This window comes from Sphaerodactylus townsendi, linkage group LG10, assembly GCF_021028975.2.
Source record: "Sphaerodactylus townsendi isolate TG3544 linkage group LG10, MPM_Stown_v2.3, whole genome shotgun sequence".
Taxonomy (NCBI): domain Eukaryota; kingdom Metazoa; phylum Chordata; class Lepidosauria; order Squamata; family Sphaerodactylidae; genus Sphaerodactylus; species Sphaerodactylus townsendi.
The window spans coordinates 19117478-19141094 of NC_059434.1; positions in this window are offsets into that span (position 1 = coordinate 19117478).

The window sequence follows — 23617 nt, forward strand, 5'->3', positions numbered from 1 at the left end:
CCCGTTTAATTCATTCACAAAACCATGGAGGAGCACATATGAGCAGAAGCATTGGTTACGGGGAAGTATTGAAACGCTTGCTCCAACAACTCCCTCTTTGCCAAACTTTCCAAATGCTGTTTTCCACCGAAACCTCTCATTGGACTCATTTGGGTTACAGCGGATCTGCAGCCCTCGAGGGGCCTAAAGAAGTGATCCTCGCTAAGATTGATGCAGTCCTCCAATGGCCTGCTCCTACCAGCCGAAAAGAACTCCAATCTTTTCTAGGTTTTTTACTAATTTCTATCAGTGGACTTCTATAACCCCCAATTCGCTGAACCCGAATTCTCTCCCACCTCACAGACCTCTCACGCATCTTTAGAGGGTAAAGATCCACTGACTGCCAAGCCTGGGAAAATCTGCTTTTAAAAGCTTTTAAAAGCTTTTAATCACTTTAGTAATCTGAAAAGGTCCCACGAATCTTTTGCCTAGTTTTGAAAATTTATGCACGTCTCTGAGATTTTTGGTAGACAAATACACCCAGGCGCCCACACGCAGAGGGAAATCCGAGCGGTGCTTATCCGCTTGCAGTTTTGGGGAGTCTTTAGCCTGCTGTAAGGCAGTCTGGACCATTTTCCACCCCTCGGCCAGAGATGAAATCCACAGCTGAAACTCCGGAGGATCCAATGCTTCCGCAGGTAGTTGCGGCAACGGAGGGAAGGAGCGACCAGACACAATTTCGAAGGGGGTTTTTATCACCCAATCACCCAATCCACATGTCCTTGGATTTTTATCACACCATCACCCAATCCACATGTCCTTGGCCACTGCCTTAGTGTTCTTCAGCTAAGCTGAACAAAAGCATATTTTCTGAACTCACAATTCTGGTTTTCATTTCAAAGTCTGGATCCTTTCAAAACTCGCTTTGATGGTACTTTATGTTTCTCAGCATGGTATAAAGAGACAAAAAGTTCACCAGAGATCTCACAGAGATGTGAGATCATCACATATCTCCACTGACACTTTTAAAAACAGGTTCTTTTTTCAAGGTCATGATGCTTATGTGTGACAGAACTTCCACATCCCTGTTCATATATCTTTTTTCAACAGATGAAAAATAGTGGCAGATTCCAATTTCTTAGCCAGCTAAAAAGGTGTGCGAAGATGGCTATAGGAGTAAAAGTTCGATCACATACGTACAAAACATCATCTACACGAGGAAGAATCTGTTTTGAAATTGGTCAATGAATTATCCTCCCTTTGGAGAGGGAAAGATAGGCTATGCACAAAACGGGTCTATTTTTTACTGTATGTTTTAAGTTCTAGTTTGTCACTATTTGCCTTCTAATTTCTACATTTAAAAAAATCTAATGGGAACCTGAAAACGTGAACTATTCCATTTTTTTCCTGTTTAAGGTGTTTTAATAACATGAATGATGTGTTAAATATAAGTTGAATGTTTGTGTTTAAATGTGTGTTTTTGTTTGGTTTCTCTGGTAGTGGTGGGCATAAATTTGTTTAGGCAGCCTAAAAGTGGAGTCCTGGGAAGAGCTACTCCAGTTTAAGTCCATTTAAATGAATGCGGCAAAGATTCCCCTGACATAAATGCCCTCTCCTGGGCACTTACGCTGGTGGAGGGGCAAGTCCACAGGCACCTGGACACTGTGGTGTCCCACAATGCCCAGCTGAAATGCTAGGCCTTGAGCCAGTGCTTACATGCTGCACCCAGCTACGCTGGCATTCCAGGAGCATTCTGGGGGTTTCCAGGGGCATTCCCAGAGTGAGGCTGACCTCGCACGCCTGCAGAGATGCCGACAGAGATACACTGTGTTTTTTGTGGCATATCTCTATTCTCCCTTATGGGGGAGTTAGAGATTTTTTTAAAAAAAAAAACTTTTTTAGGCTTCCCATGCTGTGGGAAAGCCCTGTGGAATGGGGCTTACAGTGACGTCCCCTCCCCACAATACACACCTTGTGAGGTAGGTGGGGCTGAGAGAGTTCTGAGAGAACTGTCATTAACCTAAGGTCACCTGGCATGCATTACGATTGCACTGTAAGTCCATTGAAGTCAATGGGCTTAGAGAAGATGTCCTTCTGTTTAAGATTGTGCTACACCAGTGGTCTCAAAGCCACCGACTAGAAAAAGAGGAGAAGGGAAGGAGAAAGCTGAAGAAATAGCCTGAGGAAAAATAGAGGAAAAGGAGAAAAGATAAAAATAAATATACATGGGTTGGCAAACAGCCAACATTGGGTGAAGTTTGACTATAATATATAAATGTTGACAGTTTAAGTGAATATTATAAATGTCCAGCATTAGCTAAATCTGATGTTGTTACAACAAACATCATACTCATGTAATATAGAAGATAAAAAATTAAAAATGAGATTTCCTGTTCCAGATTGCACTTTGTATTTGGTTCTGTAAAGTTAATGATCAGTGGTCTTGACATTTCCTTACTTATACAGATGACCCCTAAATAACTTATGCTGCTGGATATCTTTGAGATGTCACCCTTCTGTCTTAACAGCCTTTCACTCACCTCTGATGCTTCAGTGCTTTTTATGGTATGTGTTGCTGGGAATAATGTGTCAAAAAAGAGCAGCTGATACCATTTGGTGAAAGCTGTAAACAACAAAAGTACCGCAACTGCTCGGAAAAAAACGACCTTACTGATTAAGAGACCTGTCTCTTTTCCCCCCTGCCATTTTCATGTACAAAATTGCTTCAGGCTCAGAACTGATTGAGGAGACAGGTGAATGGGGTGGGTGAGTTTTTTCTCTTTATTTTTTTCTTTCTTTCTCTTTTCTTTTTTGTGAGATAATGACTGCAGACGCTTCAACATGTTACAGACAAGCAGGGAGATGGGTTGTGCAACACTCCCCAGAATTCTTATCAGAGCCAATTCACAGAAATATGTTCACTGACTTCTTGACTGAAGCAATAACATCAAGAGGTGACTGACATATGTGAATGAGGCCCTGCAGATTGAATGTCACAGACAGAACTCTGCCGTCACCTGATGTTGTTTCTATACAGCTTCTGTACAGCTTCTATACAGGAGCAGCAGTGGCGTAGGAGGTTAAGAGCTCGTGTATCTAATCTGGAGGAACCGGGTTTGATTCCCAGCTCTGCCGCCTGAGCTGTGGAGGCTTATCTGGGGAATTCAGATTAGCCTGTGCACTCCCACACACGCCAGCTGGGTGACCTTGGGCTAGTCACAGCTCCTCGGAGCTCTCTCAGCCCCTCCCACCTCACAGGGTGTTTGTTGTGAATGGGGAAGGGCAAGGAGATTGTAAGCCCCTTTGAGTCTCTTGCAGGTAAGAAAGGGGGGATATAATTCCAAACTCTTCTTCTTCTTCTTCTTTTAAAAAGCCCTCAGGATTCCTCCCCTGAACAATTTTTCAAAATTGTGCCGTCAAGTCACACCTGACATACAGTGACACCTGGTGGAGTTCTGAAGGCAAGAGATGTTGAGAAGTGGTTTGCTACTGCCTTCCTCCGTGTCAGTTTGCCATCTTTAAAAAGCCATTGACTTTCTTCTGCGCTTATTTATTGTTGATTTTCTGCCACCTTCCACATCTCTCATCATTTGAAACGGGCTAAGTTGCTATGAAGGACCTGGTGTTGCATTTAGTATTTTAAGCATCTCACTATAAAGCCGTTTTTCACGCAATTTCTCACTTCCTTGGAAGAGGCTACTAATCTGGACAATATGTCATCCATCAGCATCTGGGCACACACTGAACAGCTAGATCTATCTGCTAGAAGCTTATGAATAATTATTAATTGGGCTTTTTTCCCCCCAGATTCTTCCTTAATAGGAACATATTTCTTGCCAAGCCACGACTATTAACCCAGACATACTTTTTCCTAAATAAAAATTAAGCAGGTGTGGAATGGTATAGTATAGATCAAGCTTGTCAGACCTTGTAAATTGAGTGGAAGACCACCAAGAAAGACTGCAAAGGAAGTCGATGACAACCACGTTGGCTTAATCCATATGGGGTCATCAAAAGTCAGCTAAGACTTGATGGCATTTTACACACATACACACACACAAGTTAAGTTGAGAGTCTGTGGTGGGCCCAGGGTTATCCAGCAGGCTTCCACCGTTAAATGAAGGATTCCAGCCATTCCAGGTTCGATCTAATCCAACATTCTAACAACTATACAATACCAGCTCTTCAAGTCCGTGTCTTTTTCTTTCTCCTTCCTTTCTGTTATGGATATCTATGTCTTTTTGCATATCTTGCTAGTAACAACTGAATTGTGGAGATATCCCCTAGGCCAATATTTAAGTGGGATGTAAAGCAGTGGTGGGATCCAAAAATTTTAATAACAGGTTCCGTTGGTGGTGGGATTCAAACAGTGGCACCGCCACACACACACACCTCCAGTCCCTATTGGGCAGGGAGGTTGCTTTAGTAACCCCTTCTCGGCACTCAGAAAAAATTAGTAACCGCTGCTAGAGAAGTGGTGAGAACTGGTTGGATCCCACCTCTGATGTAAAGCCAGCATGGTGTAGTGATGAAGAGAAGGTGGACTGTAATCTGGAGAATGGGATTTGATTCCCTATTCCTCCACATGAGGGGCAAAGTCTTATCTGGTGAACTGGATTTGTGTCCCCGCTCCCACACATGAAGGCTGCTGGGTGACCTTGGGCTAGGCACAATTCTTTGAAACTCTCGCAGCCCCACCTACCTCACAAGATGTCTGCTGTGGGGAGGGGAAGGGAAGGTGGTAGTAAACCGCTTTGAGTCTCCTTACAGGAAAGAAAGGCAGGGTATAAATCCAATCTCTTCTTCCATATTCTATAATGAGGCCCCAAATTCTCCACAGAAAGTCTTTGGCCCTCTACACAAAAACAAATTCTATCTAATAAGCCTAGAGAAGTGGAGAAAACAGAAACTTCCCCAGTGGGATCCGACCCACCCATCTCCAAATCTGCACAGTATCCTGCCAGTGAAGACAAAGAAAAATAGTGGGTCTGAGTAGGAACTGGGGAAAGTGTAGGAGGTTAAGAGCGCGTGTATCTAATCTGGAGGAACCGGGTTTGATTCCCAGCTCTGCCGCCTGAGCTGTGGAGGCTTATCTGGGGAATTCAGATTAGCCTGTGCCCTCCCACACACGCCAGCTGGGTGACCTTGGGCTAGTCACAGCTTCTTGGAGCTCTCTCAGCCCCACCTACCTCACAGGGTGTTTGTTGTGAGGGGGGAAGGGCAAGGAGATTGTAAGCCCCTTTGAGTCTCCTACAGGAAAGAAAGAGGGGATATAAATCCTCCTCCTCCTCCTCCTCCTCCTCCTCCTCTTCTTCTTCCTAGCCCAAGGAACTTGGTCAGCCTGTCCTAAGGAGGAGGGAAGCTCAGTTTTGAGACCTGGCAGGACTTACTTGATAGGAATGCTGAAGTCATCAACAGTGCTTCCAGAATCTTCTGTGGCAATTTACCAAACTGTAAAGCCATCTCATGCTTCAACTGGGAAACCTCCCTTGCTGAGTCAGGCATAGCTCTAAGACTTTGACTCCTTCCACTTGGCAACAATTCTGAATAGCTCTTGCTGTTGCAAAGGAAGAGGCATTTGAAGTAGCAAAAAGGATCCACCTGGCTGTTTTTTCTAAAACATTCCTTGCTTCAACCATTCCCTCTCACGCTACCAGAGGGGCTTTTCACTGTAAATTGTTGAAGCGCTGAGCTTAAGTAGTATAACATTACTAGCAGTAAAGCCCATTTCAAAATGAAATAAAATAAAATGGGCTCTAGATGAGAGGGAGAGGGCAGGCAGGATAGGACTTCCCCTCCCCCGAGTTCCCAACCGCAGCTCTTGAAAAACAGGTAAGGGGCCACTGGCTTGGAGTTTGGGAGTTGGGAGAAGGCAGGTGGGGGAATGGGGAGGGGGCTGACAGGGCTGGGGGAGCAATGGCTGCCAGGTGCAAAGAAGTGGGTTAGAATGTAAGGGACTTACTTCCCGCCCTGAAAGATAGTGATCTACGCTCATGATATATTAGCTCCTCTCAATTCCCAGCTTCCTTTTTTAAAGAAGGGGGGAAAAGTTTGGGAATGATGCGATGTCACTTCCAGGTGATGCTATAGATTGTCTCTCCTGGTCTCTGTAGTTTTTACCTGAAATTCCTACGGCATCACTGTGTGGAGGCCATATTTCCTTGGTGGAAAATTGAGGCAGGTAATTCCCCATCCTGAGCAAGTAAATGGGAGGCCTGTTTCTGAGATCCTTGAAGATGGCATGAGCTGACATCAAGTCCTTCTGCAAAGCAAGCACTCTGCCACTGAGCTACACCCCCTTCCCATATGTGACCTGCTGCATTCTAAACTCAGGTTTTCCCTGTTGCTACCTGGCAAATTAGAATGCAGGTCCCTGAATTTAAGGAACTGATTATTTTTTTAAAAGTGCACTGCAGCATATCATAAGAGTCATGAAGACAAATCTTCTTTTCTGCCCTTTCAACTAGGCAGCCTGCCCAGTCAGAAATCTTACCTTATCAACTAAAACTAATGGCTTCCTCTCTCACTTCTTCCCTTCAATTATTTAGGTGTCCCACACTTAGATTGGCTACCTGCTGACAGCATTGTAGTGGGGCTCTATTAATCAACTGTCGTTGTGCTTTTCCTTTTTTTTTAGAAAAGGTGGCATGAGGACCCAAAAAAAGAACAATGTTTCCTCCTCCCCTCCCCCTCTCCCACGATGAAGAATGGACAGTTGCATGCTGTAAGGTTTTATACCTTTCCAAATAGGTGGTCCATAAATATCCTTACAAGCATGTATCTATCAGGTGCAGCAATGGAAACACAACTGAGATACCAAAGAGGTATCTCCATCGATAACCACTGCAAAGTTGTGCAATACAGTGGCTAGTCTAGATTTTATACTCATTCAGATACACGTGTTCAGGGCTGTCAGGCATGGCATTGGGCCACTGGGCAAAGATTCCTTTTTGGCCACTCCCAAACATCACCCAATTCACCCAACTGTCATAGGAAATTAAATCGCATGACTTGGACAACCAGGTGGTGGTGGAAAGTGCCATTATGATGACCTCATAGGGTTGTCAAGGCAACAGTTGGTCAGAGGAGGTCATTACCTGCCTGCACATCGCAAATCTTGAGTTACTCAGTGGTCTCCCATCTAAATGCTAACCAAGCCAACCCTCCTTAGCTACCAGGACCTGACAAGACTGGACTAGGCTTGGCCATCCAGGTCATCTGGGTGATCAAATCACCTGAAATGTTGTCTCTTTCTTCTCAGCAGCTATTTATTTAGTGATGTGTACCACAATTAACTTACCTCAAGAAAGCTGCCATCCAGCTCTACACTATAGTGTATGGATTATTAATGAATATGTCAATTATCAGTAATATTAACCTGTACAGTTCAAATATGCAAATAGACTTTCTCAACACTGGCTCTGTTTTTGATATGAATTTTGACATAGTCAGGGTTTTTAATTGTTAAATGTTGCAGACCTCTACTCTAGAGATAGGCCCCAGTTACTTCCCACTTCCTGAGCAAATTACTCCCTGCTAATACTTAGAAGTCATACTGGTACTATCTATGGATCAAACAGCCTCTTAACACAGCACTAACCCACTCCTACCCTGATCAAATACAATAGTTTCTTTCCCCCAAAGAATTGTATGGTGGAAGAGAAAGTCATGTCTATGCATAAGAAGACCACTGATGGATTGGACCAGAGGCCCATCTTGTCCCACATCCTGTTTCATACTGAGGACAACTCTGCAGGACCAACAAAGAGGCAACACAGGCCAAGGTTTTCCCTATCAAAGCTAACCCCTCCCACTGTTTTAAGAGGTGGACCGCCTCCAGATATAGATGTATCTCAGAGATGAATGAAAGACTGTGAAATTCTGCAAGTCCAGATTTTCAGGACCTTGGCTCTGTTTTCACAGCTCTGATTTTCAGGACCACAGCCCTGTTTCCACTGAAAAATGAGTTTCCCAGTTCCTAACATCAATCGCTGTATCACACTGACTTCCTGGGCTGGCATTTTCCTACAAAAGGGTATGTTGTTATCGCCAGAACAACAGTAAATGCGGTCAAAAAAGACGCTTGCCAGTTTATGCAGCTTATCATTTTATTTACCTACAAAAATGGATTTTGTACTCCCCAGCAGTTTTAAGCCATTTCATAGGACTGTTTTCGCTCGCAGCGGTAACATCTTAACCTTGCAATGACAGCCATGCAACCTTAGCTATTTGCTCAATGGATTATCTGGCAGAGAACGCTGTCTGAGCGGTTGAGCTGGCCTCCTTCCCTGAAGAGTAAGCAAACAGCCTCTGTGACATTCATACCCTTCATCATTTCACAAAATGAAATTGGGACATGAATATTTTGTGATGGCTACTTTCACACCAAGAATCACCAACAGGGGGGTCCTGTGATGCATCTTCGCCCCCTCCTCCACAACACACTGAGGTTTTTCCTCATTTCCTGCACCTGCACCTGTACCTTGTCTCACATAAAGAAAGAACCTCAGTACTGAAATAATCTGCAGCCACTTCCTGGTCCTTCGGTGCAGCTGAATGCTCTGCCCTGGTCCTAGTGCCTTCCTAGTTCTATCCCCCACCCCCTGGTCCCAATTCTCCGGTAGCATTTAAAAAGCTGTTTGAAGCACTGCTTGTGTCAGAATCTTTATTCTGTGCACTATTAACCTTGCTACTTTGATATAAGAGCATTTTAGTGCATCCAAAGACTATTTAGTGCATCCAAAGATATCAGGCTCCATATTGAAGCTGACACAAAATGGCGGGCGCAGTTATAAGAAAAAGGCTAGTCTTTCTAATGCTACCAGTGAATTGGGATTTTTTAGACCTGTGGGAGGATGCCACGTTCACTTCTGCTGCACCACACACAACCACATTTCATTCTTTCAGCAAGACAAAGGATAGAATGTAGGTACTAACTTTGCAACATCATGTTCTATGAACGTTTTTCAGGCAAGTTCTGCTACAAAAACCATCCGTTATTTCCCAAAACTGGTTAAGAGTTTGCTTCACTTCACATCTAGGTTTGCAAAGTCACCCACTATGGTGGGCAATCTCCCGGCCTCCGCCGAGGCGTGTATGTGTTGACGTCACTTCCTGCCAAACCCAGAAGTGATGTCACCACTGCACGAGGATTTCACTGATCTTTACAGCCATAAACTGCTACCTTTCCAAAAGATAAAAAGATGACCTTGTAAATACCACGTGTGCCCCACTGTAACTCAGTCCTAAGTGGACCGGGGACAACTTGACCACTAGGCAAACCTAAGCAATCAACTAGGGGTCCTCATTTTGAGGTTCACCAAAAAAGTCAAGAAGCAGAGTTTGGATTTATACCCAATCGGATGGCATCTCAAAAGCAGCTTACCAACTCCTTTCCAGTGGTGGGATCCAAAAATTTTAGTAACAGGTTCCCATGGTGGTGGGATTCAAACTGTGGCATAGCACCAATGGGGCTGGGCGGGACACAACAAGGGCGTGGCCTGGCATTCCGGGGGTGGGGCATTCCTGGGTGGGGCTGTGGCAAGAACACAGCCGCTGCGCCTGTCCTTGGGCAGGAAACAAATGCAGCAGGCGCAGGCTGCCACGCACGCCGGTGCACCTCCTGCTCGACTGCTTCAAGTTCTGCGCGCTACTGCTGAGAGGAGGGGTGTAACTAAGGCAAAAATCACGTGGCAAAATCACCAATTAGTAACCCCCTCTCGGCAAACACAAATAATTAGTAACCTACTCTCGGGAACCTGTGAGAACCTGCTAGATCCCACCTCTGCTTCTTCCCCTTCCTCTCCCCACAACAGACACTTTGTGAGATCGTTGCGGCTGAGATACTTCTAAGAGAACTGTGACTAGCCCAAGGTCAACAGCAAAAACACAACACCCCTGTCTGGCTCTAATACAGCCCTGTCTGGCTCTAATACAAGATTAAAAACTCAATTTTAATGAAAATGTTTAAAACATATGTATCCTTAAACATGTGAACTATACATGAGGTGGACAACAGATGAATCTGAAGCACAAACACACATACACTAGGAGGGAAACCCCTAAACCAATTCACAGGCAACAAGTCTCTATCATGAGATCATCATATGCTGTGATGCCATCATCATATTCTGTAAAGTGTGCACAGTTCTGAGATACAGTCATTGGCTGATGGTCAATCTGAGATGGAGGTGGAAGTATTGACCCGGGATGAATCCAATACTTTCGACTTGGTAGTCTTCTTCAGCCACTCAAATCACTCTGGGCACAGTTTGTTAGCCCGATACAATTCCGGCTCATACACATAAGCAGAGGTGGGATCCAGCAGGTTCTCACAGGTTCCCGAGAGTAGGTTACTAATTATTTGTGTGTGCCGAGAGGGGATTACTAATTGGTGATTTTGCCACGTGATTTTTGCCTTTAGCACACGCCTCCTTCCTCTCTCAGCAGTAAGCGGCGCCGGGCTTGAAGCAGCCTAGCACAGGAATCCCAGGTTTCGATAGCCAGGGACACCTGCGGCTCTCAGATGTTCAGGAACTACCAGCATTCCCATCAGCCATGCTGACAGAGTAGCCGATGGGGAATTGTAGTTCCTGACGAACATCTGAGAGCTGCAGGAATTCCTACCCTGGTCTAATACAATCCCAGGAAGGTGCACCCCGGTGTCGTGGCAGCCCGCTCTCGTGTGCGACTGCTTCCCCGACCAGGACCGCTTGTTCCCCACCTAGGAATGCCCCGCCCTGTCGTGCGCCAGCACCCCACGCCTGTCGTGTGTTCTCGGGCCCAGTCTCCCATTGGCTACGCCACAGTTTGAATCCCACCACCATGGGAACCTGTTACTAAAATTTTTGGATCCCACTACTGCACATAAGGCATTTCGCTCTGGCCTCAAGCTCAACACCACAGGTCTGCCCATTATCCTGCCAGTATGTGAAAAAGTGAAATGTCCAAGAATTTTTTAGAAGAACCGCTCAACAAAACTCAAATTGCCTGCAGTGGTGCCACATTGCAAAAGTCATTTTCATTAAAATGGAGTTTTTAATCTTGTATTAGAGCCAGACAGGGTTTGTTTTTTTTTGCTGTTGACATTTATACTGTCTCAGGCTCTGCTCTGTATGTAACTAGCCCAAGGTCACCTGGCAGGATCCATGTGTTGCAGTGGGGAAACAAGCCTGGCTCACCAGGAGTGGGGAATCAAACCCCATTCTCCAGATTAGAGTCCCCTGCTCTTCACCACTACACCATGTTGGCTCTCTACAGGGTCAAAGGAAAGTTTAGCATTCACTGGCTTCTATCTGTTGACTCTGGTCTTCTACAGCTGCCACGATGGAACATGGAAGGCTCTTGAAGAGCTTATTTATTTATTTATTTATTTATTTATTTATTTATTTATTTATTTATTTATTTATTTATTTATTTATTTATTTATTTTTATTGTTTAGATTTTTATACCGCCCTATCCCCAAGGGGCTGCGAACGGTGTACAACATGAATCAACAAAATATATTCATTAAAAACTTGCTAAAATTCCATTAAAACAGCAGGTAATACAATAAAGAAGGCGCGACTAGGCTCTAATTCATTTTAAAAAAAACTCCTCCCCAAAAGGGAGGGGAACGCTGGACTCTCTCCTCCTTAGGAGGGTTACCCAGATGTAGAAGGGCAAAGAGGGGCACCACACTCAGCAGCTGGTCACTCCATAGGCCCGGTGGAACAACTCAGTCTTGCAGGCCCTGTGGAATTCACCAAGACTCAGCATGGGGCCCTGGACGGACGGTTGGAGGAAGAGTGTTCCACCAGGTCGGGAACTTACGATAAAGAGCCACTGTGGTCCACGTGAAGGCCAGCAGCATAATTGAGGGGCTGGGAACCACCAGTAAATTGGCCTCTGCTGAGCGCAGAGGCCAAGTAGGGACATATCTATTTTTATTCTGTATATTATTCATTTTGAATGCCCCAGGAGTAATCTGTTCACTCTAGACTTCTTGTTTTTCTCTATATTGAATGGGATGAGGGGTACACCAACTCATAATTTGCCTAGGGCAACAAAAAAACCTTCAGCTGGCCCTGGTAAGACTTTGTTCTAAGTAAGTAGTCTTAAGACAGCGCATAATAGTTGTGAAAGGAAATGGTAAAGAACCAGCTCTTCCAATTGCTAAGCTTCCCTGCCTGGTCATATGGAGGTCATTCATATTTTCCAGAGCTGGTCACTGAGTGTCTCTTTACATGGCTGTGATAAGACAGATGCATTTAGAAACTTTGTGTGCTGCCTTTTCAGCTGCGTTGGCCAATGTGATTCGACATAAATGCGACAGAAAAGCACATTAAACAATTAATCTTCCTTTACAGACTAGGAGAAAAAGGTATAAAGAAGATATTCACAGACCTGTTAAGGCAGAGGTAGATAAAAGCACATGAAACTGCCTTACACTGAATCAGTCCCTTGGTCCATCACAGTCAGTATTTGGGTGCTGTGTGGTTTCTGGGCTGCATGGCCGTGTTCTAGCAGCATTCTCTCCTGACGTTTCGCCTGCATCTGTGGCTGGCATCTTCAGAGGATCTTCAGAGGATCCTCTGAAGATGCAACGTATACAATCAGTCAATGAAACAACCGCGATGCATCAACCGCTTATATTATCAGTATTTCAACAAACGTTAAAGTGCAACAGTGAAAAAGTGCCAAAACCAACAGTGCAATACTCTCATACAACTCTATACAATGTAGCACATCAATTTCAATAGCAGCGTCTTTGGTGTCGTCTTCAAACAGTCCTTTCAGTTAGTCCGTATATATACTACGCCTAGTCAGAAAGGGAAAAAGAATGGATGTGATAATATCACCTTGAAGAGTTATTCCAACCAAGACTGACGAATTAATCATAATCTGAGGAAGATTGAATCGAAAACGGTTACAATAGCGCAACCCGTTAATTGTGTCTATCGGACGTGGCCAAGACCAGTCCGGTTGTTTACCCTACGTACAGCAAGTCAGTTTGACGGAATGCAGGGAACACAGCATGTTGAAATTGGTTGATAGTCTTCAAAGAAAGAGAATTCATCCTAGTATACATACGGACTAACTGAAAGGATTGTTTGAAGACGACACCAAAGAAGCTGCTATTGAAATTGATGTGCTACTTTGTATAGAGTTGTATGAGAGTATTGCACTGTTGGTTTTTGCACTTTTTCACTGTTGCACTTTAACGTTTGTTGAAATACTGATAATATAAGCGGTTGATGCATCGCGGTTGTTTCATTGACTGATCCTCTGAAGATGCCAGCCACAGATGCAGGCGAAACGTCAGGAGAGAATGCTGCTAGAACACGGCCATACAGCCCGGAAACCACCCAACACCCCAGTGATTCCGGCCGTGAAAGCCTTTGACAATACAGTCAGTACTGTCTACTCCAGGTGTCTGCAACCTGTGGCTCTCCAGATGTTCATGGACTACAAATCCCATCAGCCATGGGAATTGTAGTCCACGAACACCTGGAGAGCCACAGGTTGCAGACCCCTGGTCTACTCAGACTGGCAGTAGCTCTCCACAGCCTCAGATGGTGGTCTTTCACATAATCCCCTGCCTGGTCCTTTCAATGGGAGATGCTGGAGATTGAACTTGGGATCTTCTATATGCCAAGCAGATGCTCTACCACAACCTCTCCACTACAAACAGAAGTGGTTCCCCAAGGGCAGCCTTTCTGTAGTGACCCTGGACCTCCTTGGTGGTCTGGTCTCCCATCCAAGTGCTAATCATAAGAACGTAAGAACATAAGAACTAGCCTGCTGGATCAGACCAGAGTCCATCTAGTCCAGCATTCTGCTACTCACAGTGGCCCACCAGGTGCCTTTGGGAGCTCACATGCAGGATGTGAAAGCAATGGCCTTCTGCTGCTGCTGCTCCTGAGCACCTGGTCTGCTAAGGCATTTGCAATCTGAGATCAAGGAGGATCAATCAGGGCAGACCTTGCTTAACTTGCCAGATCTGACAAGACCAGGCTAACCTGCACCATCCAGATCAGGGCAAAGCAAAAGGCAACACCCCTGAGCATTTGAGAGTTAGTGCAATAACGAAAAGGCTGGTCGTGAATCAGGCATTCCTGGTCCGAAATGTTACCTTGGCTGTGAATTGAGTGACGGTTTGGACTATCCGGATTGATTTGTGGAAGGAGGCCTGCAGCTATGGAAACATTTCTTCTTTCTTGTTCGAGAGTTTCTTCTATCCTTGACCCTGCAACAAACCTCATTCGCTGCTCTTTGAATGCCTTCAGAGATGCTGCAGTCCCTAGGATACCGCTTTGTCAGTAGATGCAAAGACAAAGGCTAGGGAGCGTTGGATGATCTGGGAGGAAGACAGAGCCCCCTTCTTTCTGATCCAGGGAATAAGGTGTCCATGTCTTCCAAAAACTAATCCTGTGACACTGGTAGATTCCGCACAGGCCAAATATCATGAATGTAGGGCACAATACAAACCATTTGGGGGGAGACTTCTCACAGGTTCCATTCACAAAACAAGTCAAGCCCGCTTTAATTACCTGGGCTTTTCAAAAGTCGCTAAACTAGCAATTCTTTTACAAAATCCTGGGTATGAGCCATTCTCACGTGAATGGCCAGGCAGGAGACACTTTACTTCCCTCCCTTGCACCTGTTCATTGTAAGTTCCATGCTGTCCACCATAAGGGATAATCTGCTACGGTGGCTTGCCATTCTGTGCTGGTTGCCCAGCAGGCTGCAGGCAGATTCTCTGAGGGCACCACAGGGTACAAAGTCCCCCAAGCATATTTTCTCCCCGTGGCAGCGAGCACGACCAATCTACAGCAACAAATTAATTATTGTCCTGCCGTTGAAGGGTAGTCCCTTTTTCTTTTCTTTTTATTTTGCAGATTGCACCTGCGCAGCTATGCAGATGCAGTCGATCAGATTGTGGGATGATCAACATGGCTGCAGGGCTAGAACATAAGAACATAAGAACAAGCCAGCTGGATCAGACCAGAGTCCATCTAGTCCAGATCTCTGCTACTCGCAGTGGCCCACCAGGTGCCTTTGGGAGCTCACCTGCAGGAGGTGAAAGCAATGGCCTGCTGCTGCTGCTCCTGAGCACTTGGTCTGCTAAGGCATTTGCAATCTCAGATCAAGAAGGATCAAGATTGGTAGCCAGAGATCGACTTCTCCTCCATAAATCTGTCCAAGCCCCTTTTAAAGCTATCCAGGTTAGTGGCCATTACCACCAACCTGGATAGCTTTAAAAAGGGCTTGGACAGATTTAGCAATTCTTTTACAAATTTCTGTATGGCAGTTAATTTCTGTATGGCAGCACAACTACACATGTGTTGCAGGAAATGTTTTTAAAGAGAGAAGCGTCTCCGTGCAAAGGTGTAAAAGCAACCCAGATTGTTTCCAGGGGCTCCCATCACCGCCGGCACAGCATGCGTGTGAGTGGGGAAAAGGAAAACGAGTTCCTTTATAACAACTTCAACCCAGTATCCCTTTGCTGTGCAGAATCCACCACTGTCTGCGTTCCTTTTTCCAAATTCTGCCGTTCTCCCTCAGTCCACGCCACTTGTTATCGATGAAAGTCCGTCGGCTATCTCTCAAGACTGTTTTCTTATCTGTTGGTCTGATCTTATTCCAGGTACACGCCACTTACTAGCTGTTGTGACCTAGACATCCAAAGTTCTTTGTCTTTGCATTTCACTGGCAAAGCGGCATCCTAGGGATTGTAGCATCTCCGAAGGCATTCAAAGAGCAGCGAATGAGGTTTGTTGCAGGGTCAAGGACAGAAGAAACTCTCCAGCAAGAAAGAAGAAATGTTTCCATAGCTGCAGGCCCCCTTCCATAAATCAGTCTTTGTAATCCAAACAGTCATTGAATTCATTGCAAAGGTGATAGTTCAAACCCGGAATGCCTGATTCATGACTGCCTTTTAGCCATTACATTAACTCTCAAAATGCTCAGTGTTGCTGCCTTTTGCTTTGCCCTCATCTGGATGGCGCAGGCCAGCCTGATCTCATCAGATCTGAGAAGCTAAGCAAGGTCCGGCCTGGTTAGCACTTGGATGGGAGACCATCACGGAGGTCCAGGGTCACTCCAGAAAGGCTGCTAATAGGGAACCACTTCGGTTTGTAGTGGAGAGGTTATGGCTCAGAGTGGAGCATCTGCTTGGCATGCTACTTTGTCCCTTAGCCATCGCTGGACATCACCCATCCTTCCATCTTAATTAGACAGCAAAAGGGAAGAAAATATATATGAACTGGAAATGAGGAGAGGAGACGTCTGAGGGGAGATATGATTGAAGTCTATAAAATTATGCATGGGGTAGAAAATGTTGACAGAGATACATTTTTCTCTCTTTCTCACAATACCAGAACCAGGGGGCATTCATTGAAAATGCTGGGACCCATGATCGGTGTTTGGAATATGCTGCCAAAGGAGGTGGGGATGGCCATTAACCTGGATAGCTTTAAAAGGGGCTTGGACAGATTTATGGAGGAGAAGTCGATCTCTGGCTACCAATCTTGATCCTCCTTGATCTGAGATTGCAAATGCCTTAGCAGACCAGGTGCTCAGGAGCAGCAGCAGCAGAAGGCCATTGCTTTCACCTCCTGCATGTGAGCTCCCAAAGGCACCTGGTGGGCCACTGCGAGTAGCAGTGGGCTGGACTAGATGGACTCTGGTCTGATCCAGCAGGCTAGTTCTTATGTTCTTATGCTCTTATGAGCCCCAAGGTTCCATGCATAATGGGCCTTATATACATGTATCTGGCCTTTTCCACATGCACAACTTACCATAGACTTTCCTAGTTGTCATACCCTGTGTTTAGATGGACTCTGGTCTGATCCAACAGGCTTGTTCTTGTGTTCTTATGAGGTGGTGGAAAAGAACAAGAGGCTAAAAGTTCCCAGCAAACTTCCATGGGCAAATCATTCCACATCAAAGAACTCTGTGGTTTAGTCTACACCACTGATGTAAGAGAAAGGAAGCACAAGAACAAATTCATTAGTCTCTTTGATGGACCAGATGACCATCACAGAAGTTTATAAATAATAAGTCTGAATGTTTCTGATCAACAAAAAGCTGCATTTGGAATGGCAAACAGTGGAAAGGTGTTTTTTCTTTCATGTACAGCTGAACTCTTTCCATCTGTGCCTAGAATAATTAATGAAGTGCTCCAAGCCAGCCTAATAAAAAGTATCACATTAATTAAACAGTCTCTGACACCACAAACTAGAGACATCCATGCAGAGGTGGGATCCAACCAGTTCTCACCACTTTTCTAGAAGTGGTTACTATTTTTTTCTGAGTGCCGAGAAGGGGTTACTAAAGCAACCTCCCTGCCCAATAGGGACTGGAGGTGCGTGCGTGCTGCGGCACCACTGTTTGAATCCCACCACCATCAGAACCTGTTATTAAAATGTTTGGATCCCACCACTGCATCCATGGCTCCTTCTTAAGGTTTAGGTGTAACCCTCCTGTACCACAAACTTACCAATCCTGTATCTGGCATTTTTCAGCCCCCAAAAAGATAGACAGTCATGCTTAGAGGAGAAGCAGCCCTGGGAAAGGTGGCTTGGAAAGAGAGTTCAATAAAGTGATGTTGGAGGGCTTTTAGCCATGATAGCCAAATGGAGCCTCCAGGTTCAGACTGCCAGATGTTGGGGAGCGGTCAGCAGGTGAGGTCTTTTGCCAGAGGGCTTGTTTGGGGACTTCTTAAGCATCTGAAAATTGGCCACTGTTGGAAACAGGAGACTGGACCATTGGTTCAATCCAACATGGCTACTCAAAAAAAATATCAAAGAACCTTTATTGACATAACAATATCGTGGTATTATATACACAGGTCCACTTAACTGAATAAAATACAAAGAAAAAAAGAGGGGAAAGTTCAGATTTTGCTCCTAGAGCTCTGTTTCATATTCAAATCCAAGTATTTGGCAACTGCGTCATTTGAGTCACTACTGGGGTTGTCCGACAGAAAGGAAGCCTTTTGCAAGTCAGATGCATATTCTTTTTTGAATAGCAGGGATGACAAATATTTAACTCTGGGTACAGCGTAAAGTGGATAATAAAGTAAAATATGGTCTATAGAATCTACACAATTCCCATTGCATATGCATAGCCTTTGGTGGTAAGGGGTTTTGATAAATCTCCCTGTTGATACAGCTGATGGAAGGGCATTACAACCAGCCAACATCATTGCTCTGCAAAGAATGGGTGTGGTTACTTGGTGTAAATATTGAGCCCCCTTGTTACCAGTGCAAGTGATGCCCAGTGCTGAAGGAGAGCAAGTCCTGGAAGCCTTTTCAAGTAGGATCTGGTGTTCCTCGTCAAACATGGCTACTCTTGTGTTCTAATGTATGTAGCAGACCAGACAAACAGACCCTTACTAAGTGCCAGCCTTCTGCGGTGTCTTTGCTTGCAGTATCAGAAGCCAATTAAACATCTTAAAATCCTGCTTAATCTGTGATTCAGGAAGAGGGACCACTTTTCCCCTTCTTACAGTCTTTGCTGAATCAACAATGAAGCATTTCTCTACTCAATCATGGGTCAAACTCAATTAATTATGTGGTTGCTCACGACTCAGAGTACCTGGGGAGATACATTCTTACAGATAGCCACAGCATGTGCTCACGAAGCTTCAAGATAATGACATAAATCTGAAAGAGTATGGGTTAAAAGATTAGAGAGGTACAGGAATTCTCATAATGGATGCCTAGGTATGATTGAAAGTTGTGGATACAAGAACACTGCTAAGCTAAGCAGTTCTGGACCCCATTTGGTTTGTCCTCGTGGGAGATCTGCTGGGAACCCTACACTGCAATCCTAAGAAGAATTTTCCTGGGAGTAAATCCTACTGAATAAAATGAGAATTACATCCAAGTAGACCCGCCCTTCAGGCTAGCCTGATCTCCTCAGATCTCAGAAGCTAACCAGGGTTGACCCTGGCAAGTATTTGGATGCGTAAACTCCAAGGGATACCAGAGTTGTGAAGCAGAGGCAGGCTATCGCAAACCACTTCTCAACATCTCTTGACTTGAAAACCCTACAAAATCACCATAATGCATCTGTGGCTTGATTGGGGGGGGGGGAGGGAGGTGAGACCTGTATAGGAGTGTCCCCTATATAAGTTACCTTGGAGTCTATGATGAAAGAAATGTAAAATGTAAACAACAAGTTATCTAGATAACTTTATGAGTGTTTTGGTGTACATTAGGAAATGAAAGGATCAATGAAGATATAAAGACATCTAAAACTTCCCACATGAGTTGTTTACATATCTGACTAGGTTTTGTTTTCTTTGAATTCTGTATGAATTCCATATGTTTTTTCCTCTGATTCTGGAAATGTTTTGTCTTTATTTTTCCTCCATTGTTTTCCCAAGCACTTTTACCGCAATTTTTTTTCCTATTAATTTCTGAACCACTTTCCTTTGAGTATGTGATCATGTAGAAATGGTCTTTATTTCTCCACCCCACCAAACACCTAACCCTCACTCATTAATTCATTCATTAATTCATTCATTAATTCATTCATTAAACTTCTATACCACCCTCCCCCAAGGGACTCAACCTCCCCCAACCTCCCCTTCAGCCATTTTCTCCGTTCTCCATTTTCAAAAGGATTTAATCAAAAAATTTCTTTGTCATAGCAAACATAGCAATATAACATTGAGACAGAGATACAAATAGGATGGTCCATTGGATCAGTTTTGTCAATTTCACATACAACTTTCAATAGTAAAATTGAGGCAGAGATACAAACTAGCATGGTTCATTGGATCAGCTTTGTCAATTACCTATCAAAGTACTGATTTAATGTGAGGACACAGAGCGATTTTGAAGCTGGAGGTAATTGAAGAGAGTGCTAGGAGTAATTGCTGCATGTAATCAGGGACTGCTCCAGTAATGACCAAGCATTACTACAGATCTAATTTGGCTAGAGAATGTGGTTCTTTGTGTCTGGGGTGGGCTATGTGTAATGGCTCTTGCACCAGGTCTTGTTTGGGCTTCAATTTGGGATTAGTAGTTCTCAATAGTAGAAACTGAGCCTGAGACATTTTTGAATTGCCACTCCAACTGCAGAGTAACACTCAACTGCAGAGTAACACTCAAGAGTCTGTGCAAGGGGGAAAAAGGGAGAGGATTGTTCTTCTGCATCACAGTAGACATCCCACCACTATTTGGAATAATACATTTTCAGCAGTAGAATGTGGAATAAATGCAACTGAAGAGCTTAGAAGGGGAAGGACACCAAAATGATGGGGGAGGGGAGGAAGTGTGCAGAATGATTTCCAAGAAAATGTTTCCAAGATACAGGAAAGTCTATGGTAAATCGTGCATGTGGAAAAGGCCAGATACATGTATATAAGGCCCATTATGCATGGAACCTTGGGGCTCTATACTGCACAGTAGACTTGTTGTGGGGTCTTCTCACATTTCACTGTATAAACAAAAGAGGCACTCGTTCCTTACTTTCCAGCTTGTCTCTTGCGATCTCTCCCAGGTCTGCTTTTTTCTGATTGTCTTAACTGTCTTGAAGGCACAGGTCTCATCGCTCCTGGTAGTCTCAATTTTGCTAGCTTTGCAAAAGCCTTTAAATTGCTGCTATATCAATATTGCTGTCATTGCAGTTATATTATTGTAGTCCTTTCCAAAAATAATTCCCCTCCCCCCAAAAATGAAAGAGGCAAAGCAATTCTCTGGACCACATGCTGCTGAAGAAAGGAACCATGTTCGAGAGCTGATATTCTATTCCCCTCCCCTTCACACACACAAGTAGGCTGGCCTTGAGTGGAGGGAGCAAAGCTGTGCTCACTGACAAATCTGCCCCACTCTGATGGCAAAGCAAATTAAAGTCATGCTGGACGGGGTGTCACTTGCCACAGGAGAATGGAAAGTGAAAGCGGGGCTGGAGGAAACATGTCCATACAAGAACTCTTGCCACGACGGACATTCGCTCCTGCAGTGCTGCAGACACCGTGTGCATAATCAGCCTAAGTTTAGAGATGCCAGTACATAGCATCCACCTTGCTCATTTTAAGTCCTTTTTTAATCTGAAAAACAATTCTGGTCATTTCAGTGGTGCCAGTTATCGGTTGGACTGAGGCACTGTTTACCACTTTTTACTACATCAAGTGTGGAATAGCCTTTCCAGCTCAGCATTTTCAGCAGAAACCTCTAGAGCTTTGCTTCCCTTTTAAAACAAGCTTCTTGACCTCATGCTGCAGATAAAATCCTCCTTTTGAAAAAAAAGTAATCACTCTTGGATGAGGATAGAATTCCAGCTAATGTATCCTTTGCCATTTCTAGGACATTGAAGCCTATCCAAGAGGTCCTCTGTGTGAAACAAGGACACTGGCTGAGATGGGGCCGTGGTGCCTGTATTAACAACTATGTCCTTTCTGCATTGTTTAATATGTCACATTAATACTCCCGCTTTGTTTTAGCTTCTTCAAATTTCTGCTTGCTTTCAGATTTCCGCAATCCTAGTCTCATTACAGTGGTTGTTGGAAGTCCTATCAGTTGTATTGAGTTACGCTGTGTAATCTGCTCTGAGTCTCCATAAGAAGGTCTCAGTGTGAATAAATAATGTTCCTTTTGCAGCTTTCTTTTTCGGGAAGTAGAAGCCAATCTAGATGTCTTCAGCAAGTGAGCCAGTCCATGTGCTCTGCGAGAAGGGAAATGGGCTGTTCCGCATTCTCACTGCTTCAGTGTTCCTTCGTCACGTCGCAAGACACAGTTCAGGCACAGCCAACAGTTGTAGAACATACCCAAGATGTCGTACAGTAAGGCTGCACAGCATGCTCCATCAACTTAGAGAAATCTCTATTATGTACAGTAGACTTGAGCCAGAAATCCTTCTGTTTACCGCTGCTGCTGCTGAAAAATACAGCGAAATTCCCCAGTTGATCTCAGTGCTTGTCTTGGAGATTAAGTACTTTGTTCTAGATTTGGAACAGGTGTACAGCTTTCTTGGCACAGCTGCAGCAGGGAAGTCAGAAGCTGGCACTGAAAAATGATCCCCACAAACACACACGCTCGAAGAGAGCAAAGATGCAGGCAGCTGTTTCGCTGGAATCCCCTGCAGACTTGGTAGATCCCAAGCAGTTAACACCATTGCCAGGTAAATAATTCATTGTAATAATCACACACCTTTGAGTTTTCCTGAACTGCAAAGTGTTCCATATAAATCCTACCAGGAGAATATAATAACATTATTTAACTATCTTCTCTGATTTACAGGGTGGCTTTCAGCATGTTTACTTGGGAGGAAGCTCCGTCGGCTTCAAGGGAATTTCCCCCCAGGTAATTGTGCATGGTGTTCTAGCCTTAGATGAATCCCGGGTCAGTTATTTTAGCAGTGGAATACCACAGAGGCATAGATAGTTGTTTTTAAAAGGAATGTTTTTGAGCTTCTGCAATGGAAGGCTGGAAGCTGCCAGCAACACCGATAAAGGAGCTTTCCTATCCAGAACATAGATAGTTACCCCCATATGATGATATTTATTATTCTCTAAGAACATAAGAACTAGCCTGCTGGATCAGACCAGAGTCCATCTAGTCCAGCACTCTGCTACTCGCAGTGGCCCAATGTCCATCTAGTGTCCATCTAGTGGCCCATCTAGTGGCCATCTAGTGGCCATCTAATGTCCATCTAGTGGCCCATCTAGTGGCCCAATGTCCATCTAGTGGCCCATCTAGTGGCCCAATGTCCATCTAGAGTCCATCTAGTCCAGCACTCTGCTACTCGCAGTGGCCCAATGCTACTCTCAGGCTCCAATGTGGTAGCTCCTAACATTAACCTGGTAGTGGAGCTGTGACTCAGCAGTAGAGCATCTCCTTTGCCTGCAGAAGTTCCCAGGTTCAATCCCTGGCATCTCCAGTTTGAAGAATCTAGTATCAGGCAATGTGAAAGACTTTAATTATGGAGCGCTTCCAGCAGAGTAGGCAAGACTAACCTGGATTGTCCAATGGTCTGATTCGGTCTAGCCCCTTCCGCACGTGCAGAATAATGCACTTTCAATCCACTTTCACAATTGTTTGCAAGTGGATTTTACTATTCCGCACAGTAAAATCCAGTTGCAGAGTGCATTGAAAGTGCATTATTCTGCATGTGCAGAAGGGACCTCTGGGGTAGCCTCATATGGTGCTGAATTTGAAATGGGACCATGCAGGTCAGTCTCTTACATTGGCCTGGACGGTCCCACCCTAGCCCGATCTCGTCAGATCTCAGAAGCTTAGCAGGGTCAGCCCTGGTTAGCAGCTGAATGAGAGACCACCAAGGAATACCAGGGTCATTCTGCAGAGGAAGACAATGGCAAACCATCTTGACTAGTCTCTTGTCCTGGAAACCCTAACCCTCAGTCAGGTGCAACTTGACCAACCTTTACACACCCAACCCATCTCCTTGTTTCTGTCAAATGTGAATTTTTATTTTATTAAATTTAATATCCTTCCCCTTCTCAGCCAAAACCAGGCTCGGGCAGCTTACACGCATAACTTAATCACATCAATTTATCGTACATTAAAACATCACAACTTTAAAATACAATATAAATTTCTATCCTCAATGGCACCTAATTGGGTATCCATACTGCACCCCATTGCAGCCTGAAATTCTGTCCTGCCGCATCCCATCGTAAAT